This window comes from Triticum aestivum, chromosome 7B (assembly GCF_018294505.1).
Source record: "Triticum aestivum cultivar Chinese Spring chromosome 7B, IWGSC CS RefSeq v2.1, whole genome shotgun sequence".
Lineage (NCBI taxonomy): Eukaryota > Viridiplantae > Streptophyta > Magnoliopsida > Poales > Poaceae > Triticum > Triticum aestivum.
The window spans coordinates 502,237,593-502,262,096 of record NC_057813.1 but is presented as its reverse complement, the minus strand read 5'-3'; the positions used below and the strand labels follow the sequence as shown (position 1 = coordinate 502,262,096).

Genomic DNA, 24,504 nt, shown 5'->3' with positions numbered 1-24,504 from the left:
TGACCTAATTGATATGCAGCAGAAGATAAACTACAACAAGCAATCCATAGTCAAGTATGCAATAGCGTTAACGTACAAAGACTAATAGCAGCTAGGTAGTAGGATCAGGGCGGAAGATAGTATGAAGCCAATCAACAATAGTAGTCAAGCAATGAAGTCAATCAGATAAGATAGACAAGTAATGACTTCACGAAGACAAACTCAAAGTAAAGGAGGGAAGAGATAGAACCAGTCACTTGTTGAAGACACAGGATTTCTTGGACCAGTTCCAGTTGCTGCGACAACTGTATGTCTGGTTAGGGAGGCTGAGATTCAACTCAGAAGACCATGTCTTCACCTTATTCCCCTTGAGCTAAGGTCACTTAGTCCTCGCCCAATCACTCTGGTAAGTCTTCAAGGTAGACTTCCAAACCTTCACAGACTTCGTTCACCCAGCAATCCACAATGACTCTTGGATGCTCAGAACGCAACGCCTAACCTGCTGGAGGATACACAGTCCTCAAGTGTAATAAGTCTTCAGGTCACACAGACAAAAAGACTTCAGTGATGCCTAACACTCTTTGGCTCTGGGTGTTTGGGCTTTGTCCTCGCAAGGATTTCTCTCTCTCAAATGCTTCGAGGTGGGTTGCTCTCAAACAACAAAAGCCGTATACTAACTCTGAGCAGCCACCAATTTATGTTGTAGGGGGTGGGCTATTTATTGCCACTTGGAAACCTGACCTGATTTGTCCAAAATGACCCTGGGTCACTAAGGAACTGACACGTGTTCCAACTGTCAGATTTCAAACACACACGGCAACTTTACTTGGGCTACAAGCAAAGCTCACTCATCCAGCTCTGGATAAGGTTTGCTCTCATTTTCTTCGCTCGAAGACATAGGATTTGAGTTGAGCATCACTTCAGTCACTCTGACTTAGTTCACTTGGACCCCACTTAACAGTACGGTGGTTCCTATGACTCAACAAAGAAGAGAAGGAAGCAACAAATCCACACAGTCTTCGCGCTCCATAGTCTTCACGCAATGTCTTCTCATGTCATAATCTTCAATATGAATATCTTCTCATACCACCGTTGTCTTCAATGTCTTCATACATTTTTAGGGGTCATCTCCGGTAGGTAAACCGAATCAATGAGGGACACTACCTGCGTTATCCTGCAATTCTCACAAACGCATTAGTCCCTCAACCAACTTTGTCGTCAATACTCCAAAACCAACTAGGGGTGGCACTTGAGGCACTTACAATCTCCCCCTTTTTGGTGATTGATGACAAACTGGTTGAAGTTTTCAACGGGGATAAATATGTGAAATTGTAAGGATAGGAAATAGTCTTCATAAGTTGCAAGGGCTCCCCGTGAAGATGTGCATATAAGTAATCTTGCTTTTGGAATGCAAATGCACATGGCAGGTTTTACTTGTGGAGATCCACTTCAACTTATGAAGATAATTCATCATGCATGAAATGATATAGCTTATAGGATGACATGCATAATGAAAAATGGACGTCTGCAGGATGATCTAAGTGCGGAAGTTATCATCACACATGCGGAATTTATCATCGCATCACAGTAAAGCAAACAAGTAGCAGACGACCATCAAGTTTAGGTGTTACAACTCAAAGAACCAAATGTTTTTTAAAAAGCAAGAGTTGTAAGCACGAGGCAAAAATATAATGCAACCGCCCATATGAACCCGCTTGAAGACTATCAAACTCATACGCTTCTCCCCCTTTAGTCAGTAATGACCAAAAAGTTTGAAGACATAGAGCATCTACTCGTCCTCTTGAGGAGTAGTTGAAGCAGCAGGGTTGTCGTTGTCGTTTGGCGGTGCAGATGAACTTGGTGCAGTGTCGATGCGTGCAGAAGTAGGAGGTGGTGAAGTAGCATCATCTTTGTCATCGATCACTCTGGCATTGACAGTTGCCGCGGAGGAAGAATATTCAGAATCTTCAAGAGATGGAGTACGACGTAGGACAGCAGTCCGTGGAGGAGTGGAGTCAAACTGGAATCGTTCATTGAAGCCATCGTCTTGAAGATCTGCTTCAGCACTAAACAGGGTCAAGCTCTTCCATGATCGCTGGCAAGTTTCATGAGCAACAAAGGCATTCTTGGTGGCAAGGTTGCGAATGCGATTGACATCCACCAAGAGGCTTTGCATCTGTCTCTTGAGCCAGAAATGATGCTTATCCTGTTTCTGATGAAGGGCCACAAGAAGTTCTCGGTCGTTGAGAACGCGAGAACGCTTCCGAGGCCTTTGGGCAATGGTGCTTTCAGTGGCTTCAGTAGGTTCTCGATGAGGTAGACGAGTATTTCCAGCCAGTGGATAGATTCGTGTTGCTGCTTGAACACCTTCAATGGGTTGAGTGAAGCTTTGGTGCTCGGCATTCTAAAGGCAAAGAGGCTTCTTGGCGGGTTCAGGGTATATAGCATCAACTGACATATCAACCTCTGGTAGAAAAATCACATGATTGCGAGCAGATGGTTGATAGTTGATAGATGAGTGTCGCTTGATGAGGCGCATGACCCATGGAGCATAAAACTTCAGACCAAATAGGTCAGAGCCGGAAGCAGCAAGTTGCCTAATGAAGAAGTCTTGCGCATTGAAGCTGATGCCATTGAGAATGTAGAAGACCAAAGTCTTCATAGCTCCTTCAAGCTTTGCTGCTGATGAATGTCCTTTGATAGGCCATAGAGTTTGCATAATGATGTGATATATGGAGTGTGGCAGATACTCAAGGTCTTCAACAAAGAACTCTGTTGGATATTCAGCATCATGTGGCAAAGGCTTCATCATGCTCAGTATCTGACTCATATTGGGTTCAGGCTTATGAAAGATGCTTTCCAAAGCATTGCGGTGATTTTGACAACCAGGTTCATAGAGTTCTCCGGGAGTGGATAGGCCTGTAAGCTCGATGATATCCATAGCTTTGGCTTCATGATGAACATTTCCGGTCATCCACTCGAGAACCCATGTCTTCGTATCTCTGTTGTAGCCGCGAATGTGCAGAGTAGCATAGAATTGAAGCAATAGCTCTTCATTCCAGTGTTCTTTATCTATGACAAAACTGAGCAGCCCAGCATCACGAAAGCAGTCAAGTGCTTCTTCTAAGTAGGGCAGTCCAGTAATGGCTTCAGTGTCGAGGCGCATATGAGGGAAAATGCGCCCTTGATCATACAGAACACAGGAGTAATAGCTTTGCTATTGATGACTCCAGAACCGATCTGATGATATTCTTGGCTTCGTGTAGGGGTTCTTCGAGCTATCAAAGAATGTGTTGTGGCTCTTGAAGCCATTTGCATTGAAAGACCCGACAATGGTGGCAGTACCTGGAAACCTTGGCAGTCTTGGCTTGGGCTTCTGGACCTGAGGCCTATGCTCAATGTGATAGTCAAATTGAGGACCAGAGACACTAGGCGGAGGGACCAGAACGGGCCATCTTATTGTGATTAGCTCGCCATGGTTGTATGCTTGCTCAATTGTATAGGGCCTTGGGGCGCAACAGGAGCGGTGGCAGGAGCTGAGGCTTCAGGCTGCACAACAGGTGCTTCAGGAGCAGTTGCCTCATTAGCTTCAGGTGTAGTGGCCTCATTAGCTTTAGGCACATTGGTTGGTTCAAGCTCCACATTAGCTTCAGCCATGACAACGTCATTGGCTTCACTTGCGTTGGTTGTGGCAGCTTCAGGATTTTCAACCTCCACTTGAGAAGCTGGAGGGTCAGACACAAACACGTTCACTTCATGAACTGTTTCTTTAGGCATGGGGGGAGTAGAGACACGTTCTTCTTGATGTTCTTCATCGGCTGATGCAGCCAGATTGTCTTCAGCAGCTTGTGCTTCAAACACAGAGACATTCACAGTTGGAGTGGCTTCAGAGAACACTTGACGTGCAACAGGTTGACAGTGCACTTCTCCTTCTGGAACGCTCGGAAGAGGGACTTGAGGCCTTGGTCCTTTGTGAAGCCTTTGTAGTACAGGAGACGCCTTTGGAGATTGAGTGGGAAGGTCCTCATCCTCTTCAACTTGAACGGATGGTGTGGTTTGTTGTTGCTGTTGGGGAGTACTTGGGGATTCTTGTTCTTGCAGGCGATCAGCCCATTAAGCATCCTGAGCAATTGGCGTCAGAGGACGACCAATGCTGATGATTTCGTTGTTCATACGAACAGGAGATGATACCACATTATATTCAATCTGAGGAAGAACTTCATCATCTTCAACATTGTCATGATGACCAATGTCTTCAGTAGCGGTGGGCTCAGCTGCTGGTATATCTTCAGCTTTAGGAGCCTCTGTGGAAGCAGGCTCATGAACAGTCATGCGAAGTTCTTGGGATGCAGATGAAGGACGAACCACTGAGATGGGTTCAACAACAAGGGGCTCTGTGGGAACAGCCCGACTCTTCTTGGTCTTGCGCTTCTTCTTGGAGGGAGCGGCATCAGAGGCTTCGGTATTCTTCCTCTTTCTGGCTTCAGCCTCGACAGCCCTCGTCTTCTTCTGTTCAGAAACTGTTGTGGTGACCTTTGGCCTCGAGCCAGTCATGCTACTTGGGAAGATAATGCGAGGAGCTTCTTGGCTTGAAGGTGCAGGCTGGTCAGCAGGAAGCTTCTTCTTTTTCTTTGCAGCCATCCTGTGGTCAATGCCAGGACGGCCAAGTGACTTGCGCTTCTCAGCCTCATTGTAGGCAAGCACACACTTATCAGCCAAACGCTTCATGCGCTCATGAGAGCCTTGAGCTTCTTGGCGCTTCATCAGAAAAGCTTCTTTAAGCTCATGCAGCATGACTTTGAAGTTTCGGACGTCTTGAACAATTAGCTTGGCCACATGCTTCTTGAATTGAGCCTTCTCATAATCAATCTTGTTCTTGAGCTCAACAATGCACTGAGCAAGAGCTAGCTCAGAAGCAATGGCACCATTGAAAGAGACACTGAGGCCAATGGGAAGCTATAAATCTTCAAAGCTGACATTGGGGGTGTCGAACCACTCATCAATGAAATTGTGGATGATGGCCACATCAAAGAGAGGCAAGTTGTTGAAGATTTCTGCTTCTTCCTTGCTCTTTATCAGCTGCTCAAGAGCATCATCAGCAAGATCTTCATCACTTGACAGATCAATGGGTTCTTCACGCAGAATGGCGGCAGGAGTCAAGGCTTGATCAGTATGCCTGACAAGTTGCTTTTTCTTCTCCGTCTTCTTGGAGATGCGGGATTGATCTTCAGACTGCACACTGGCTTCAGGAGGTGTAGTGGCCAGAGGCTTCACACGAGAAGCTTTTGGAGGTGCAGCTGATGATGAAGCCTTAATTTTGTTTGGCTTCTGTGGCTTCGAAGGAGGAGCTGGGGCTTCATCAGTGTCAACATCATTATCAGAATGATCTACCTTGGCACCTTGGACCAAGATGTAAGTGATGAGGCCATCAAGGTTTGCAAAGGGGCCAATTCTGTTTTCTTTAGCTTCACGTGTGCCATCATCACGGGGAGCAGAGGGACCAGGATTGAAGTCTAATCCCCGTGACTTCTTGTTTTCCTTTTCCGAAGCCTTAGCAAACTGGAAGTTGCGCTTGAAGAGATTGTCGTCATGACACCAGAGCAATGATGATGGGTCGGCTTCTTCAGGCTGTGGCCCACGGACCATGCAAGGATAGAATTCTTTCGCAATGGCTTCAACTTTGTTCTTGGGGGAAGGCCTCGATAGAGAATATCACCCCAAGGGCTCTTGATAGCATTTTTCTCTGCGTACTCCTGGGTGACGAACTTGTACTTGTACCACTGTTCAGCCCAATAGCGTCGAATCCATTGGATTCGAGTCTTGCGCTGATTGTAATCTTCTTTAGGATCTGTTTTATACATTTCTGCCAGATCATCAGGCAGATCCCTTGATGTTCCCCCACGACGCTATCTGCCACCCTTCCTTGCTGATTTTTCTGCAGCCATGAACTTCAAGCTGAATGGCTTCAATACGTTCAGAGGCTTCAAAGATTTACGCTTGCTGGTCAAGCAGGAACTGGCTTCAGGAGAATTGATATGATGTTGTAAATATTCTGCAAACGAATGCAGACTATGAGAACCAAGGGATTCTCCCACGGACATGTACCTGTGACAGCATTAGAGATGCGAGGGAAGGGGAAGAGGTCATATGCATTCTCAGAAGATTTTGAAGATAAATCAGTTTGAAGATATTGACCTCATGATGCAAAGACATTCACTTATATAGGTGAGTTGGTTCCAGATTTGTACCAATCCGTGAATGAGTACAAGTGAGGAATCAAACTAGACAGGAAATCTAAGTGAATTGACTCGGCAGTATGAGATGTAGACAGAATAGATCTAACATTGAATAGGCAGAAACTACTTTTGGTAAACAGGATGAATCTTGAAGATCAAAAAGGTGGTAAAAATAGAGTTATAATTACCGCACGAAGAACTGCTAGATTGGAAGAATAGGAGACCGAGCAGTTCAGCCCACCATGCCCTAACTTGGCGACGGAGGACACCTACGGCGACGGCGGAGAGGACGATGTCCGCGGCCGGCGTGAGGACGGCGTCGGAGAAGTCGCGACAGCTATGCGCTTCGTCGTCGGCGTCGTCGCGAGCTAGCGGTGGCGCTAGGGTTTTGACGGAGGTGGAGAGGTGGAAGAAGGATTTCTGTACCGCAGGGGACAAGTATTTATAAGTAGGTAATAAGAGACAAAGCGCAGTTACGCTGGTGCCCCTGGTGGTTCACATCTGAGGGGTACGTGGCAAGCATGCAACATACTTAGAATTGTCCCACGTTCCCACGCCCGCCAGGCATGTCGGAGAGTTGTTCCGGCTTCTCCGGATTTCAACAATAAAGATAAGTCATTTAAAACGGATTTAATGTTTGTCTCTTTGCCTCCTGCTGACTAGGATGCAGAGAAGACATTCGACAGTTTCAATAGAATGCATATGATTTGGACAGATAGAGTTTGAGATAGGAAGCATATAGGGGTTAGGGTCCGATCACATTCACTTAGTTCAAAAGATCCAATCTTGAAGAGATAGCTATAAGTGAATGTTGTAGAGGACAAAACACTAGTATATATATATATCAGAAAGCAATCAAATCATCATAGTGTAGAAGATCACGAAGATAAATTGAAACTGAAGACAAACCAAATGCCAAGTTATTGCAATATAACGCCATGAGTGAAACACTTCAAACAGAGAAAGTTGGTTGTGGCGTTACCCACCGTATAGGAAGTATTAGACCCAGACACGTCGCACAATTATCGTGGCGCTCCGAAGTCAAATTCCATGTCAATGTATTCACACTCAGAGTGTAAGTCTTCATTGATTGAAGATATACCTTATTTCGTGTTTTGCACATCTAAGTCATCAACATGCATAAGTGTTAGGATGTGTGTCTGATCACAGGACATTTGAGGATTCCGAGATATTTAGCTCACACCGTAACTTGCAAAACCTTCTCTCATCCAAGGGCTTTGTGAAGATATCTGCCAGTTGCTCTTCAGTGTTGACGTGCATGATATCTATATCTTTCTTCATAACATGATCTCTGAGAAAGTGATGACGTATTTCAATGTGCTTTGTCTTCTAGTGCTGGACTGGATTGTTGGCTATCTTGATGGCACTTTCGTTGTCGCAGAAGAGAGGTACTTGTTTCAGGTTGATGCCATAATCCTTGAGAGTTTGCTTCATCCATAGAAGCTGAGCACAATAGGATCCAGCAGCAATGCATTCAGATTCAGCAGTTGAGAGTGATACACAGTTCTGCTTCCTTGAACACCAACAGACAAGTGATCGACCAAGAAAATGACATGTGCCTGATGTAGACTAGTGATCCACCTTGTCACCAGCATAATCAGCATCCGAGAATCCAACCAAATCAAATTTTGAGCCCTTGGGATACCATAATCCGAGTGTTGGGGTGTAAGCCAAATATCAAAGAATTCGCTTCACAGCTAAGTGATGCGATTCCTTTGGTGCCGCTTGGAATCGAGCACACATGCAAACACTAAGCATAATATCTGGCCTAGATGCACATAAATAAAGCAAAGAACCAATCATGGAGCGGTATACCTTTTGATCGAACTCTTTACCATTGTCGTCGGGACCAAGATGGTGTTTGGCTGGCATTGGCGTCGTGTAGCCTTTGCAGTCTTCCATTCCAAACTTCTTCGGACAATCTTTGAGGTATTTTTCTTGAGATATGAAGATGCCATTTCGTTGCTGACGAATTTGAAGACCAAGGAAGAACTTCAGTTCTCCCATCATGGACATTTGATATTGCTCTTGCATCATGTACCCAAACTCATCACTGTACTTCTGGTTGGTGCAGCCGAAGATTATGTCATCCACATATATTTTGCACACAAACAGTTCACCATCATATGTCTTCGTGAAGAGTGTGGGATCGAGGGATCCAGGTTTGAAGCCTTTGCTCTTCAGGAAGTCTTTGATTGTATCATACCAGGCACGAGGAGCTTGTTTGAGGCATACAGTGCTTTGTTTAGCTTGTACACCATATTAGGATGTTTTGGATCTTCAAAGCCAGGTGGTTGTGCGACATATACTTCTTCTTCAATCTTGCCACTGAGAAATGCACTCTTCACATCCATTTGATATAGCAAGATGTTGTGATGATTAGCATAGGCTAGCAGTATGCGAATAGCTTCAAGCCTAGCAACAAGAGCAAATGTTTCATCGAAGTCAATTCCTTCAACTTGAGTATATCCTTGAGCCACAAGACGTGCTTTGTTTCTGATGACTTGACCATGCTCATCTTGCTTGTTTCGATATATCCATTTTGTTCCTATAATGTTATGCTTGCGAGGGTCACGTCGCTTGACAAGTTCCCAAACATTATTTAGCTTGAACTATTGAAGTTCTTCTTGCATGGCTTGAATCCATTTAGGTTCCATAAAAGCTTCAACAACTTTCTTGGGTTCTGATATTGACACAAATGAAAAGTGCCCACAGAAGTTTGCTAACTGTGTTGCTCTTGAGCGAGTAAGCGGACCAGGTGCATTGATGCTGTCAATTATCTTCTCAATTTGTACTTCATTCGCAACACGAGGATGAACTGGACGAAGACCTTGCTCATGCTGATCATTGTCATCATTGGAAGTATTGTCTTCGGTCTGAGCATTGTCTTCAGGTTGGTTTGGTGCAGAAATGATAAGTTCCTCTTCAGGCTGTGCTTCAGAGGGCATGATCTCACCTGTTCCCATCAGCTTGATAGATTCACTGGAAGGAGCTTCATCAAGTGTGTTTGGCAGGAGCTCTCGTTGTGAACCATTGGTTTCATCAAATCGCACATCCACTATTTCAACGATTTTGTAGTGAAAGAGGTTGAAGACTCTGTAAGAGTGTGAATCCTTTCCATAGCCAAGCATGAAACCTTCGTGAGCTTTGGGTTCAAATTTTGACTTGTGATGGGGATCCTTGATCCAGCATCTAGCACCAAAGACTCTGAAGTAACTGATATTTGGCTTCTTGCCAGTAAGGAGCTCATAGGATGTTTTGCCCAGAAGCTTATGGATGTACACACGGTTGATGATGTGACAAGTTGTATCAATGGCTTCAGGCCAGAACTTTCTTGGTGTCTTATACTCGTCAAGCATTTTTCGAGCCATCTCGATGAGGGTTCTGTTCTTGCGCTCAACAATGTCGTTTTGCTGAGGTGTGTATGGAGCAGAAAATTCATGAGTGATTCCCATTGTATCCAGATAAAGATCAAGCCCCGTGTTCTTGAATTCAGTGCCGTCATCACTTCTGATATGCTTGATCTTGACGCCATAATTGTTCATTGCTCGATTGGCGAATCGTTTGAAGACATCTTGTACTTCAGTCTTGTAGAGAATTATGTGCACCCATGTATATCTTGAGTAGTCATCAACAATGACGAGGCCATACAGACACGTCGTTGTTGTGAGGGTGGAGTAATGAGTAGGTCCAAATAAGTCCATGTGTAGCAGCTCGAAGGCTTGAGATGTTGTCATGATTGTCTTCGAGGGGTGCTTGGCCCTCGTCATCTTCCCAGCTTCGCAAGCACCACACAAATGATCTTTCTTGAACTTGACACCTTCGATGCCTATGACATGCTTCTGCTTGACGAGAGTGTGCAAGTTCCTCATGCCAGCGTGCCCCAGCCTTCGATGCCAGAGCCAGCATTCTGAAGCTTTTGCAAGAAGACATACGGCAAGCTGTGGACCTGCTGAGAAATCTACCACGTATAGACCATCTTTCCTATATCCTTCAAAGACTAGAGATTTGTTAGATTCCATTAGTACAAGGCAACAATATTTTCCAAATAGCACAATCATGTTTAAGTCACAAAGCATTGAGACAGACATTAAGTTGAACCCAAGGGATTCAACAAGCATCACTTTATCCATGTGTTGATCCCTAGAGATTGCAACTCTACCTAGACCCAATACTTTGCTTTTACCAGTGTCAGCAAATGTGAATTGACTCTTGTCGGATGGACATAAGGTTGAGTCCATGAGAAGACTTCGATCACCAGTCATATGATTAGTGCATCCGTTGTAAATAATCCATTCTGAAGCTTTTGGTGACATGCCCTACAGTGCAGTTAGGAGGATAAGCTTCACAAGGTATGTTGTGAAGCATAAGCATTTTATGCATACTAGGATTATCACAGCATAGATCAAGATTAGAACACACAGTATGACAGATAAGAGATTCATATGTGGAATACATAGTAAGTCATTTTATCATGCGTCCCTTTGTGTTTTAGGTCCCCAGCAATAATATCGGATGCCATTGATTGCTGGCTGGAGACCACATTCTGCAAAAGAGAGTTAATTCTTCTTCACCACTCACATTTTCAGGGGTGGCTTAGAAGCAATGAGTCTAAGTGCAGCATCTGAGAATTTCGGCTTTGAAGCCCTAGCAAATAGCCTTGCAGGAAATGAATGATACTCATGTGAATAAGCAGAAAAGTTCTTAGTTCTATGAACATAACAGTTTGAAGACACATGCTCATATTCATGAGTCTGAGTATGATTTCCCTACAAAAAATTGGCATTAGGGTGACTCAAGTGAGTCCTATGTTCATAAGTAGCCGTTAGACCATATGATGCCTTTGGTTTGGGGTTTGTCTTCTTCCCTGGTGGTGTCATGATGACATTCACTGGAAGATTCTCAAGGCAGCTTTTGGGAACCCAGATCTTCATCATAGGAGGTCCATTCCTGCAGTTAGTACCAATATACCTGGCAAACACTTCACCATTCTATTTTTTGAACAGTTTATTGTTTGCATCAAAGGATTCATCAATGATAATAGGATTAGCACAGGTAAATCCAGATAAAGTGGATGGATCCACTGAAGGTTCCTTTGCAGCAACCCATGTGGTTTTGGGATACTGCTCAGGCTTCCAATAGGAACCATCAGCATTCATTTTCCTCTCGAACCCAACACCCTTTTTCCTAGGGTTTTGGTTCAGAATCTGCTTTTTGAGGACATCGCAGAGTGTCTGATGTCCCTTCCAACTTTTGTACATCCCTGTTTCAAGCAATGTCTTCAACCTAGCATTTTCATCAGTAATACTAGTGGTATCCTCCGCAGAGGGGTTAGTAACCACATCAGTAGTTGAGGACAATGAAACAGCAGGAGCAGTGGAAGATTCAGCAACAGATGTAGCGTTATCACGCTCAATGCATTTTAAACATGGTGGTTCAAATCCATCCTGAGAGGGACTGATCTGTTGCGCAAGTAATGAATCATGCTTCTTCAGAAGAACTTCATAATCCACTCTTATCTTTTCAAGATCTTGCTCTCTTTGAAGACATTCAGAAGAAAGTTTCTCATGATCAGATAAGAGAGCATTATGTTGATCTCGAAGGGCGTCAAACTTGGAATGAAGTCTCTGAAGACTCTCAGCCAAAGCTTTTGGCTGATCCATTTCTTCGCCCAACATATCATCGCTCTTACTAAGCATGTTTTGAATCTTTTCCAAAGCTCTTTGTTGTTTAGTGGTAAGGGAAGCAAGTTTGACATAGTTGGGGCCAAATTCATCATCACTAGTTTCAGAAAGATAGCATTCAGTTACCTTAGCACCCCCTTCCATGAGGCATGGTGAAGATGAAGACAGTTCAGGTGGAAAGGTCATCTCTTTAAGAGACTCCTTGTAGTTATCAAGCCAAGGATCATGACGATTAAGATGACTATCATAGACCTCAGAAAGTCGGTCCCAGATTAGCTTCGCGTGATTGAGGTGCATGACGTTCCCGAACTGATTTCGGGACAAGCAGGAGCAGATGACATCCTTCGCTGTGAGGTTCAGTAGAGTGTACTTGCGAATGTCATCAGCCTCCGCCATCTTGCATAGATCGGTAAGACCAATCTCGTTGACGGTCCACAGTTCTCTGTCCATAGCCATGAGTCGCTTCTTTATCATGGCTTTCCACCAGGGATACTCATGACCGTCAAAGGTGGGGCAAGATACATTCCTCAATCCTGCAGTCGACATAGCTGAACTCCAGGTGGTTAAACCGAATCACACAGAACAAGGGAGTACCTTGCTCTGATACCAATTGAAAGTGCTAGTTATCGACTAGAGGGGGGGGTGAATAGGCGATTTTTATCAAAGTCTTCAAAACATGGAAGTTTCGAAGACAAATAATAGAAATGACCTAATCGATATGCAGCGGAAGATAAACTACAACAAGCAAGCCATAGTCAAGTATGCAATAGCGTTAACGTACAAAGACTAATAGCAGCTAGGTAGTAGGATCAGGGTTGAAGATAGTATGAAGCCAATCAACAATAGTAGTCAAGCAATGAAGTCAATCAGATAAGACAGACAAGTAATGACTTCACGAAGACAAACTCTAAGTAAAGGAGGGAAGAGATAGAACCAGTCACTTGTTGAAGACACATGATTTGTTGGACCAGTTCCAGTTGCTGTGACAGCTATACGTCTAGTGAGGGAGGCTGAGATTCAACTCAGAAGACCGTGTCTTCACCTTATTCCCCTTGAGCTAAGGTCACTTAGTCCTCGCCCAATCACTCTGGTAAGTCTTCAAGGTAGACTTCCAAACCTTCACAGACTTTGTTCACCCGGCAATCCACAATGACTCTTGGATGCTCAGAACGCGACGCCTAACCGGCTGGAGGATACACAGTCCTCAAGTGTAATAAATCTTCAGGTCACACAGACAGAAAGACTTCAGTGATGCCTAACACTCTTTGGCTCTGGGTGTTTGGGCTTTGTCCTCGCAAGGATTTCTCTCTCTCAAATGCTTCGAGGTGGGTTGCTCTCAAACGACAAAAGCCGTATACTAACTCTGAGTAGCCACAAATTTATGGTGTAGGGGGTGGGCTATTTATAGCCACTAGGCAACGTGGCCTGATTTGTCCAAAATGACCCTGGGTCACTAAGGAACTGACACATGTTCCAACGGTCAGATTTCAAACACACGCGGCAACTTTACTTGGGCTACAAGCAAAGCTGACTCATCCAGCTCTGGATCAGGTTTGCTCTCATTGTCTTCGCTCGAAGACATAGGATTTGAGTTGAGCATCACTTCAGTCACTCTGACTTAGTTCACTTGGACCCCACTTAACAGTACGGTGGTTCCTATGACTCAACAAAGAAGAGAAGGAAGCAACGAATCCACAAAGTCTTCATGCTCCATAGTCTTCACGCAATGTCTTCTCATGTCATAGTCTTCAATATGAATATCTTCTCATACCACCATTGTATTCAATGTCTTTATACATTTTTAGGGGTCATCCCCGGTAGGTAAACCGAATCAATGAGGGACACTACCTGCGTTATCCTGCAATTCTCACAAACACATTAGTCCCTCAACCAACTTTGTCGTCAATACTCCAAAACCAACTAGGGGTGGCACTAGATGCACTTACAACTTCTTTTCTTGATATGTAAGATTTGCTCACACATCTGTTCAATTGCTTGTTTGCATCAGCCAGCCATACTAGGACTATTTGCTTTGATTACTTGTTGTTCTTGACCTAACACTCTAACAGAGCTTGTCAACGAGTTAACACTCGGGGCTGCTGTAGTGGGGCCTTGTCTAACTCATAGGTGAATAAAGGTTTGGCTGTACACTACAGTAGGCCCTCCAAGAGTACCTGGAGATCCAGTTCGAAGGTATGCCTAGTTTTTACATAGTGCAGACATAGTAAATGCTCATTTCATTGTGTGCAAGTGCAAGAGATGCGGCATGTTTCATTATGTGGTGTTGTTTTGTTATAATCTCATCCTTTTGTGTTCACAGACTGGAAAGTATGCATATTTATCTTCCAAGGAGACGAGTAACTAGTTTGTGTCACCTTGTAGAGGGGGTGCAATGAAGATAAGATTGAGGATTTCCAAGTACAAGATGTTAGGAAGGAGCCTTGCAAGAGAAGTAGGAGCTGCGCTGAGTCTCTTCAACCTGCTAAGGTAAGTCACTGTATGCAACTCAACAGTTCAATTCCTTGTTTGTTTCAGGCATAGTTAATTTTCTCTTTTCAATTGCTTTATTTGTCCTCACTTAATGAGATGCCCAAATAATTATGCCTGATGTTCGGTACTTGTATCACTATTAGTTGACATAATTAAAGGCCTTACCATTTAATTATTCTTCCGAAGTGTGCCTGAAGCTTTGAAGTCTATTAACCAACTATTATTGCATGAGGCTCACAATCTAGTTTATACTATGCTAATGACTGCATAGTTTTGCCTACTGTAGTATGTTTGTATGAAACCCTCTGCTGTTCATTATGCTCCCTAAGACTTTAATTGAGGTACAGAATGGCCAACTGCTTGCTTACTTATACGCAACATGCTGTCTAAATTTGTAACTTGTCTGTGTTTTCGATTGGGCCCCAACATCATGCTCCTCTGGTGATCTAAGAGGGATTTCTGTATGCAGGCTGCACAGACTATCTTTTTTATAATTTTTAAAATATCACCTACTTATGCTTCATGACATGTAACATTTTTTGTGAAAGTGACGTGTAACATTATTGTTAGTCCTGTTTTGCCATGTAGTACAAAATAGTGTCTTGTTTGCTTCACTGTTGTAACTATATTTTTGCCCTAGTCATGCGTACTTACAGAAACATTTCAGGATGAAGTGACATCAACACAAAAATCTGCGAGCAGTGCGGCATGGCCGTTACCGAATGATTATGGATTGGAATTGGAATGTGTTGATGTTCTCGAGCATCAACTAGAGGTGGCAAGACAACGTGTACATGATTGTCAATGTATAATCAACAAGTTGAGACTGGACATGCAGGTATTAGATGTAGGAGTCAAAAAAATGAAATAAGACACCGAGGTAACCATGAAGGAATTGGAGATTTTGCAGACTGAAATTTGTGCTATCTGAATCCCGCCAATCCTATTTTCTGAAGAGATTATAGTTCAAATGGAGTTAAGTTGATGCGCGTCCATGATGTATGAGCCGTATTTGCCCAGTGTATGTAATTTGCTACTTGTGTATGCTTTATTATCACCTGTGCCGTACCATAATGCCAAGTGGGTATAATCGGTTGTAATTTCTTTATTGTATAGTGTAGGATTATTCTATCTTTCAGTGCCTTGATCTCTTTGTTGTATAGTGTATGCTTTTTAGAGGTGATAGTATTGAGTAGGACAATTCTTTGAATATGCTATATCATTCAAATGGGGGCCAACTCGCCCGACCATGGGCCTTCTGTGTCTCGTAGGATCCATGGGCCTTCTACGTCTCGTAGGATCCATGGGCCTTCTATGTCTCGCAGGATCCATGGACCTTCTACGTCTCGTAGTGTCCATGGGCCTTCTATGTCTCGCAGGATCCATGGGCCTTCTACGTCACGTAGGATCCATGGGCCGCTGACTCATTTATGGGTCTTGTACTGGCCTTTAATGGGCCGTAGACGGGCCTATAATGGAAATCATACGTTTTATTGGCTGGCCATAACGGGCCGTTAATAGGTCGTATCTGGTGATGCTATGAAAATGGCCCAACAGACTAACAGACCACAAACGGGCTGACTGTAACGACTGGCTGAATTTGGCCCACAAGCAGAAAATGACAGTAACGGGCCATAAGTAACCGAATGCTGCAAATAAGCCCAAGAATAAATGGGCTCTGAGAAGGCCGGAAGATAACATGGGTTGTAAACAGCCCAACTGAATAACGGGCCCTTAATGGGTACAAAGCAATACACTGTTCATTACGGGCCAGTTTCACCACGGGCCGTTAATGGGTCTAAAGTAATACACTGTTCATCACGGGCCAGTTTCACCACGGGCCGTTAATAGGCCAAGAGTTACATAGGGCCTCATATGGGCCGAAAGACGTCATGGGCCATAAATGGGCCAGAAGTGAAAACGGGCTGGAATCATATTGGATGGCCCAGATGACGCTACTGGGCCTAATTCGGATAGGGCATAACGGGCTTTGGGTTAGCGGGCTGTAAATGGGCTATATGCGAACAGGCCGTTAACAGGCTTTCCATGGGCCGGCCCGTCACCTTTTGACCAAGTCAAATGGGCCGGCCTTTTCACAAGAATGGGCCTCTGTTTGGCCGTGCCACGTGTCGACGTATCATAGGCGCCTTATGTCCAATGAGTGGATGACATATGTCCCAACAATGAGCCGACACGAGTTTCCTCTAGCCAATGATGATTTTACACGTGGAAAATCCCCATTGGTCGGGGCTGTTAACGGGTTATAGGATCCAAAACCCGACCCGATAGCTTAATGGCATTCCGTTACGGTGGATGCCACATGTCGGTCACCCTTGACGAAAGCACTTTTGTGACGCGCGATTTATCGTCATGGAAGTGGACACTTCCGTGATGATAATTTTGGTAATGTCATCGAACACTTCTACGACAGCATAGGTATGACTATCTCGATTCTGTCATAAATTTGTCATGGATGTACATGCATGACAAAAAACGCGACCTACTGTGACAAACACGTATCATCACGGAAGTGTATTTTTTTGTAGTGTGGAGGCATTACACTGAAAACAACATTGGTTTAACGTGTCCTTACCTTTAATAGTGCGACTGCTACATTTTACCAGTGGCATTACATAAGAGCGGCTCGGGGCAACAAACATCAGAACATGATATCTGGGTTGGTCCCATTTTTGTTCGGTATAGCCACCTTATACTGTGTGAGGCTAGCAAATCTAGTGCTAGACTTACTCTGTTGACTTGTCCCCCAATCCCCACTTTCTTTCCTTTTTCAACCAATAGATCGAGTTTATATTGAGTTTGTACTGTGTTTCCCTTTATTTCCCTATTATACCTAGAGACCACTTGGATAGCCAGTCTCTGCTACTTTTCGCTCCCATTATTTCCTATTTCGACCAAGTCCTAGATTCAGGTAACAAATCCTCCCCCACCCCCACCCCCTTTCTTCCTTGTTTGAACCAAGTAGTACTAGATTTGAGTGCATGAACTAGTTTTACCTCTTAAACGTAAAAAAATTAGGTGGTTTTCGAACAGCCGATCGATCCTATCTACGAGGGGGCCTGAGAAATAGTAAAAGATACAAATGTAGCGATGTCAGGAGCTCGGGAAGTAGAGCAAGGACGGTTTCGAAGGAAGTTATACCTGATGGTCACTGGGATGTCGCTAGGTGGGTGGCGGGAGGCCGGATCTGCCCACACTACGGCAGCAAGGAAGAAGGGGTCGGAGACCCTCCCTCGCCAGCGGTGCTTGGGAGAGAACGGCAATGCACCTTCTCACCTTCCCGGCGGAGAGGATCCGGCTGGATCTGTGACCAGCGGTGAGCAGAGAGAGAGAGAGAGAGAGAGAGAGAGAGAGAGAGAGGCCACCGCTGTCGTGTTTAGATCTGGAGAGGCTGAGATAGTGTGAAGAGAGCAACACTAGCAACCAAGCGCGGAGGCTCCTGTCTATATAGTGGAGTAGTACTAGTTTTCTTTTGTCTACCGGAGCCGGCTTGACCTCGTCAATGACTATCTAGAAGTCTTCATGCATGTGGGCCGGAGGCGCAGTTGTCGTCATTTTGGTCTGAAGCACCGGATTATAACATATAACACGAAAAAATGCCACATGACAAGAAATCATAACCTCACTGCCCAAACGAGACAACATGAATCCTGACAAACAAACTAGACGAGGAACAGAGCTCAAATTGAAGATAAACTCGTAGAAAAGGGGTCCGTCGATAGATGTCCTAATTAACATAGCCGGCTTGACCTAGATGGCAGCCGAGTAGTCTTCGTGCATGTGCCCCCAATGACTAGCCCAACTTAGTTGTCGCTGTTTAACCCTCGCAGTGATCCGAAGCACATGACACCTAATTTTGCGAGATGACAAGAAACCTTTTTTTAGATTTCTCACCACAACTACAGCCATGTACAGCACAGCCTGCACGATATGTAGACGATAGCCAATCCAGGCATGTCTGCTGGAGTCTGGTCACATGCATGGACGAACTGATCTTCCGTGTCTTGCAGGGATCGTCCAAGCACCAACGTAGTACAACACTTCTCTATTATGACCCGGCCGGAGTGTTAAACCGGCAGACAATTAAGACAGATGGCTAAGACAGACGGTAAACCGGCGAGTGTTAAACTGACAGAGTTAAGACAGACGGTAAACCGGCCAATGTTAAACAGGCAGAGTTAGGACAGATGGTAGCGCTGACAGGTGTTAAGTCAATAATAACCCGGCAGACAATGTTAAACCGGATTACAATGTTAAACCGGCAGACAATGTTAAACCGACAGACAATGTTAAACCGGCAGACAATGTTAAACCGGCAGACAATGTTAAACCGGCACACGTTAAGAAGCCCAGGAAGAGAAGTCTTAGTCCGAGATGGACTCTACATGTAACCCGCCCCTTTAACTTATATAAGGAGGGGCAGGGCTCCCCAAAGAGGGAGAAGCAAGAAACAATCTCTAGGGCTAGACACAACTCGAGGAGACTCCCTCGTGAGGATAATGAGATCTAGCCTCAAACAGCATGTAGGGTTGTTACCGGATGATGTTTCCCAGGGCCCGAAGCTGTCTAAACCCTTGTCTTGTGTTGCATCTCTCAATTCCGCTCAACCCCTCTCAAGCTACCACATAGATGCACGCGCCGTGATAAACCACCGACTTGAGATAGTCTTTGATGGAGCCAGAATATTCAATGTTTGCGATCAGAATTGTTGGTTTTGAAACTAGCAGCATTAGGGTTTGGCATTTTATGCATCGCTGAGGGAACATAATCTGTTGAGGCTAAATATGAGATCAGTTTTTTTCGCCTACAGTGGCGTGTTGACAAGGCCGAGAGGAGTTTTTCGGTAGCTGTTGTACACTGCGTATCAATCCGAGAAGGAACGATCTGTACCAGAGCTGGCAGGATTTTTTAATACATATTTGGTGGCAGAGAGGAATCATATGTTTCCAAACTGTTCGAGACAGTCAGGGATTTTCGGACAGCCGTGACCCGTTCTGTTACAAGACCAGGACTTTTCATAAAAGTGAAGATTACCAAGTCGCCACTAATCCGCCTTTGTCATGATTCGTAGCCTCAGAAGCCAGCTTGTACCATTGCTGAATTGCCACCCCAGGGAGTTTCCTTAAACCGCCCTGTTTCACCTTTGCCTGATGCATTTGTTTCTCAGCCGGTTCACCATGCTACGAGCCGTCGTCGCCCTCGTTGTGGCAATCGATGCACCTCTTCATCCGCCTTGAGCCGCCGGTGCATCTCCAACCCACCGCCGGTTGAACAGTCGTGCCAGTCCCGTTTATAAACCGCCCTGGCCGAGGACAAACCCATGAGCTGCCACCGTCGAGCACCTCGCCTTCAAGCTGAAGCCTAGCCTCCTCCAAAACCACCGTCGCGCCCGGTCGTTTCCTCCAAGCTTGGCCCCCTCCATCCACGTTGCCGCCGGGTCAACAGCGCGCCTCAAGCCGTCACCGCAATCAAAGGAAAACACGGACGAGGTCTTCATCCAACTGACAGCGACTCGGACTTGGGCTGCAATCTCTGCCTCCAAGCCACCGCCAAGTCACCTCCGATGAACTACCCTCCAACGCACCCGTCGATGGCGATGCAGACGCCGGCGGGCCGTACATCCCTGCGGAGCTGGTCCCGAATATCGTGAAGCACCTAACGAGCCTGCATGACTTCTTTGCCCTCCGCGCCGGCTGCCGCGCCTACCGCACCGCCCTGCCCATGTGCCGGTACCTGCTCGCGCTCCAGCTGCTGCACCTCCTAGTGCCCCACACCGCCGACCCCTCGCTGTCCCTCTTCAAGGTCCTCGAGCTCGGCTGTGCCGCCTTCTCGCTCGCCCTCTTCCACGTCCCCGACCGCCGCCTCCTCCGCTTCTGCGCCCGCCTCCCATTCGCCAGGACCGGTTGGGGTCCTTACCTCCGACGGCGCCCGCGTCGACGGCGCCCCCGTCAACGGCGCCACCGGCGAGATCCTCCTCACCGATCTCCTCTCCGGTGTGTAGGCCCGCCTCCCCAGGCCCCCGCTGGAGTACATCCGCATCATCCTCAGTGGTGGCTACGTCTTTGCCCCTGTGAAGGGCCGCACGGAGATCCAGTACTGCAGCCTATGGTACGCCGTATGGCCACTGGGCCGTCGCGTCCTACGGCGGCGACTTTGAGATCCAGGACTGGCGCATTGTTAATGGCGCCCTCTACGGGCTCCTCCCCTCCTGCGGGCTCGTGATGGCTTCGCTCCCCAAGGACAACACAATGGAACTGTGGATGCTTGGGGGTGGATTCGACAAGGACCTTGAAGAGACTCTGAAGGAGGCCGTAGGCGGATCATTGCTGAGGGAGTGCGGTGGCGAGCCCCTCCTTATCTGGAAGGTAGGGCGCATCGATCTGGAATACAAGATTTTCTGGTGGGACTTCAATGTGGGGAAGTCGGTGATGACAACGATCCTAGGTGGGCGGACGTTGTTTATTGGCTACGACGATTTTGTCGCGTGCCTTGGTCCAGATGTTCCAGGGATCCGTGCCGACTGTGTGTATGGATCATTGTCCTGGAGTGGGGGATGGAGCGAGTATTCTCTTATCGACGGGACCTGTAAATGCTTCCCTGCACAGTATCCAAGTGAACCAGGGGTTGGTTTCGGGAGGCCGCAGGTTTGGGTGCTTCCAAGCTTGTTCTGCGACTACTGAGCTTCAATGGAATCATGCACCAAGCCGTTGCCCCTGCGGTCCGGTCTACATCAACGTGCCAACCGGCTTACAACACGCCGTGGACAACTCGCCCGTCTGCCTCTCACGGCCGTTTCACATGTCCGCGCTGGCTTACAACGCCGTGGCCGACTCGCTGTCTGCGCCGGCTTACAAACGTCGCGGCCGACTCACCCATCCGCACTGGTTTACCACGCAACGGCCGGTTCACCCGTGAGCGATTTCAACTTCACCTAGCGATCATCAATTTCATGGCGGATTATTTCTGGCCTGGCGCATCAGGTGATATCCATCTAACATATATTTTTATTGGTACATATTATTTATTGTCAAAGAGCAGTTTATCTTTGTCTTGGTCTGCAATATTGTTGATGCGGGACAATTGTTCACTACATCAAAACGACGTGATTAACTCACCCATCTGCGCCGGTTTGCAACACCGCTGGCCGGATTACTGACGCAAGTCATACGTGGCCATTCACAATCCGCCACGTCCGACCTCAAGTTTTCGTGGATTCACATCACGTTATCAAATGCCAAGGATATAGAATGAGTGTTGCGAAGATCGGTAACTCGCCACCTTGCTTCCAACTTCAACATGTGACGGTGTTCTGCTATTCAGCTATATGCCGGTTTATATCACGACCAAGTATGAAGAATCTAAATCCAACTCCCCGAGCCGTCTTAAGATTCGGGGGCTATGATGACATGACTCCGCAAGTCTTGCCAGTTTCAGCAAATTTAAGAACCCCAGGACGATGGAGTGAAAGATAATCCTGTCCCGGAGGCTACTGCTATATTGATGAAATATAAAGGCCGTCAGAGAATTTCCGGCTCAAAAAGTATATGACAAAATCCTGGCTCAATGAAGAAGTTCCGGGTCATCAGAAAGGATTCTGGTTCAAAATCCGGTTCAAAACACATCTCTTTCTCATAAAACGTTGAAGCTCTCGAACATCCGGTTTAAAATCCGGTTCAAGGGGAAATTTATCTCCCACAAATCTCTGAAGCTGTCAATATCCGGTTCAAAATCCCGGTTCAAGAAGAATTTATCTCTTGCAAAAAATTAAAGTTTGCCGAAGAGGACCTGTTGCCATGATGCACGGTTGAAACATGGGTATCCTGCTTATTGGCTTATCATATTATTGGTTACATGGGGGCTTCAGCTGACAAAGCGGAGTTCTGTCCATTAATCTGGCTATGACGCCACAATACAGCTTGGGAGTTTCACACCCAAGGGGCCAAAGAGAGTATGGATGCTAAGCACAACTCAAACGTAGGCACCCATTGAGCACAGCTCACAAAGTTACTTGGGGGCTCTTTGTGCACTTCAACAAAGAGTTTGAAAGGACCCTTGTAATATGCTATCAAGCACGGCTTGGAAGCCTGGTGTATTCACCTAAAACCCCGGGTTAACCTGCCTTCATCAAGTAAGCCACTCCTATCCAGGTAATCCTGGCATGACCCGCCAAACGTTTGACAAGTCAATCTTATACATACCCTGAACTTGTCAAAGTTAAAACAACGATTGGTTAGTTGGAGGTCCATCTTAAAAGGCTTTGTCAAATGGTTTAACTCAGTGGCCTGGCAGCCCATGAAAAGCCTCGAATTTGGGCCTGGCAGCCCTTGAAAAGCCTCGACTACATGGTTTTATTTGCTTTTGCCAAGTTTTTATCCTTTGATAAATTTTATGTTGAACCAGTGTCTATTGACCCGGCATGACTGTCAGTCATCAAATTAACCCGGTGTTCATTAACCTGGCTCGACTTTCAGCTACAAGTTGTCAGTACATGATCATTTATAATCTGGTGTTTATTGACCCGGCGTGGCTTTGGACTATAAGTCGCCAGTATATATTTCGATTGCGCCATTGGTATTATGTGCTTATAAATCATTGGGTATATTATTCAAATAGCCAACATGGCTGGATTTTAGTATGGTTATCAATAACCAGTATTATGATCAAGGTTTTCAAAGTCGCTTTAGCGCAATGGCTATCATATTATCAATGGATATGATTTATTCTACAATTCAAGGAATAGTCCCGAGTCGCTGCAGGCTTACAACCCGGCACTTGGGGCTACATTATTCAAGTTGAGATTACATCAAATATGCAAGTCTCATGTCGCTACAAGCATGCACCATGACACTTGGGGGCTAATGCAAAGTCATTTTTTGCTCATCTTATTGAAGACCCGAATCATCACATTGTAATGACCCGGCCCTTGGGGGCTACCAATTGCCTTTGTCAATAATTTAAGGTACAAAGCTTTTTATCCATTACATTGAAGGGTCCGTGCTCAGTTGGTAAAGCACAAGGCTCTTAACCTTGTGGACATGAATTCAAGCCCCATGATGGGGGTTACATCATATGATGTTATTTTCATTGAAGTATATATCAAAGTCCCAGCTCAATATTATCTTACTGAGCCGGCCCTCGGGGGCTACACGTTGCTGTTCAAAGTTTACAATATTATATTTACAAAGTCCCTGCTCATTATTGCATAATGACCCAGCCCTTGGGGGCTACACTGGTTGAAGTTTTTATTAGCATCAGGCAATTACAAGTCCCAGGTTGCTGCAAGCATGACAACCCGGCACTTGGGGGCTACATATGTGGAATACTCAATTCTGACTAGTGATTGAGATGAACAACCTGGATTTCTTCAAGATTGTGATATTTATATTGAGGCAAGTCTTAAGATGTTGCTATGCTACCTTCTTAAGACTTGGGGGCTACAAGTGATAGGCATATAAGAGGTATATCTTCAAGCTGGATGTTAACTATAAGTATGACCCGGTGCTATCAATATTCATAAACCGGTGATCTTGGCAATGATAAACCGGCAAGTTCTACGTCTTTAAACCAGCTAAAGATCAGATGAGTATTTCAAGGACCAATATTGTTTTTAAGCATTGGGAGCTGAATCAAAGGAGTTATTCTTCACAATATATTTTCTATGAGAAACCAATATCAGCAAGTTGATTATGAAGCTGGCCTATTAAACCGGATTTTCTAGAAAGAAGGAAGTGACAAGGACTTAAGGATGATTAGGATCAGTTTAACATGGATAAATCCAAATTAAACTGGGGGCTAATGTCGGGGATATACCCCGCGGTATGACCCGGATGGAGTGTTAAATCGGCAGACAGTTAAGACAGATGGCTAAGACAGACGGTAAACCAGCGAGTGTTAAACCGGCAGAGTTAAGGCAGACGGTAAACCGGCGAATGTTAAACCGACAGAGTTAAGACAGATGGTAGCACCGGCAGGTGTTAAGTCAATCATAACCCGGCAGACAATGTTAAACTGGATTACAATGTTAAACCGGCAGACAATATTAAACCGACAGACAATGTTAAACCGGTAGACAATGT

At 45.5% G+C, this 24,504-nt stretch overlaps 1 pseudogene; it reads left to right on the top strand.

Moving 5' to 3' along the window:
* LOC123158106 (uncharacterized) overlaps nt 1–21,108 on the top strand; it is a 76,103-nt pseudogene extending 54,995 nt beyond the window's left edge.
* Nucleotides 21,109–24,504: the final 3,396 nt, after the last annotated feature.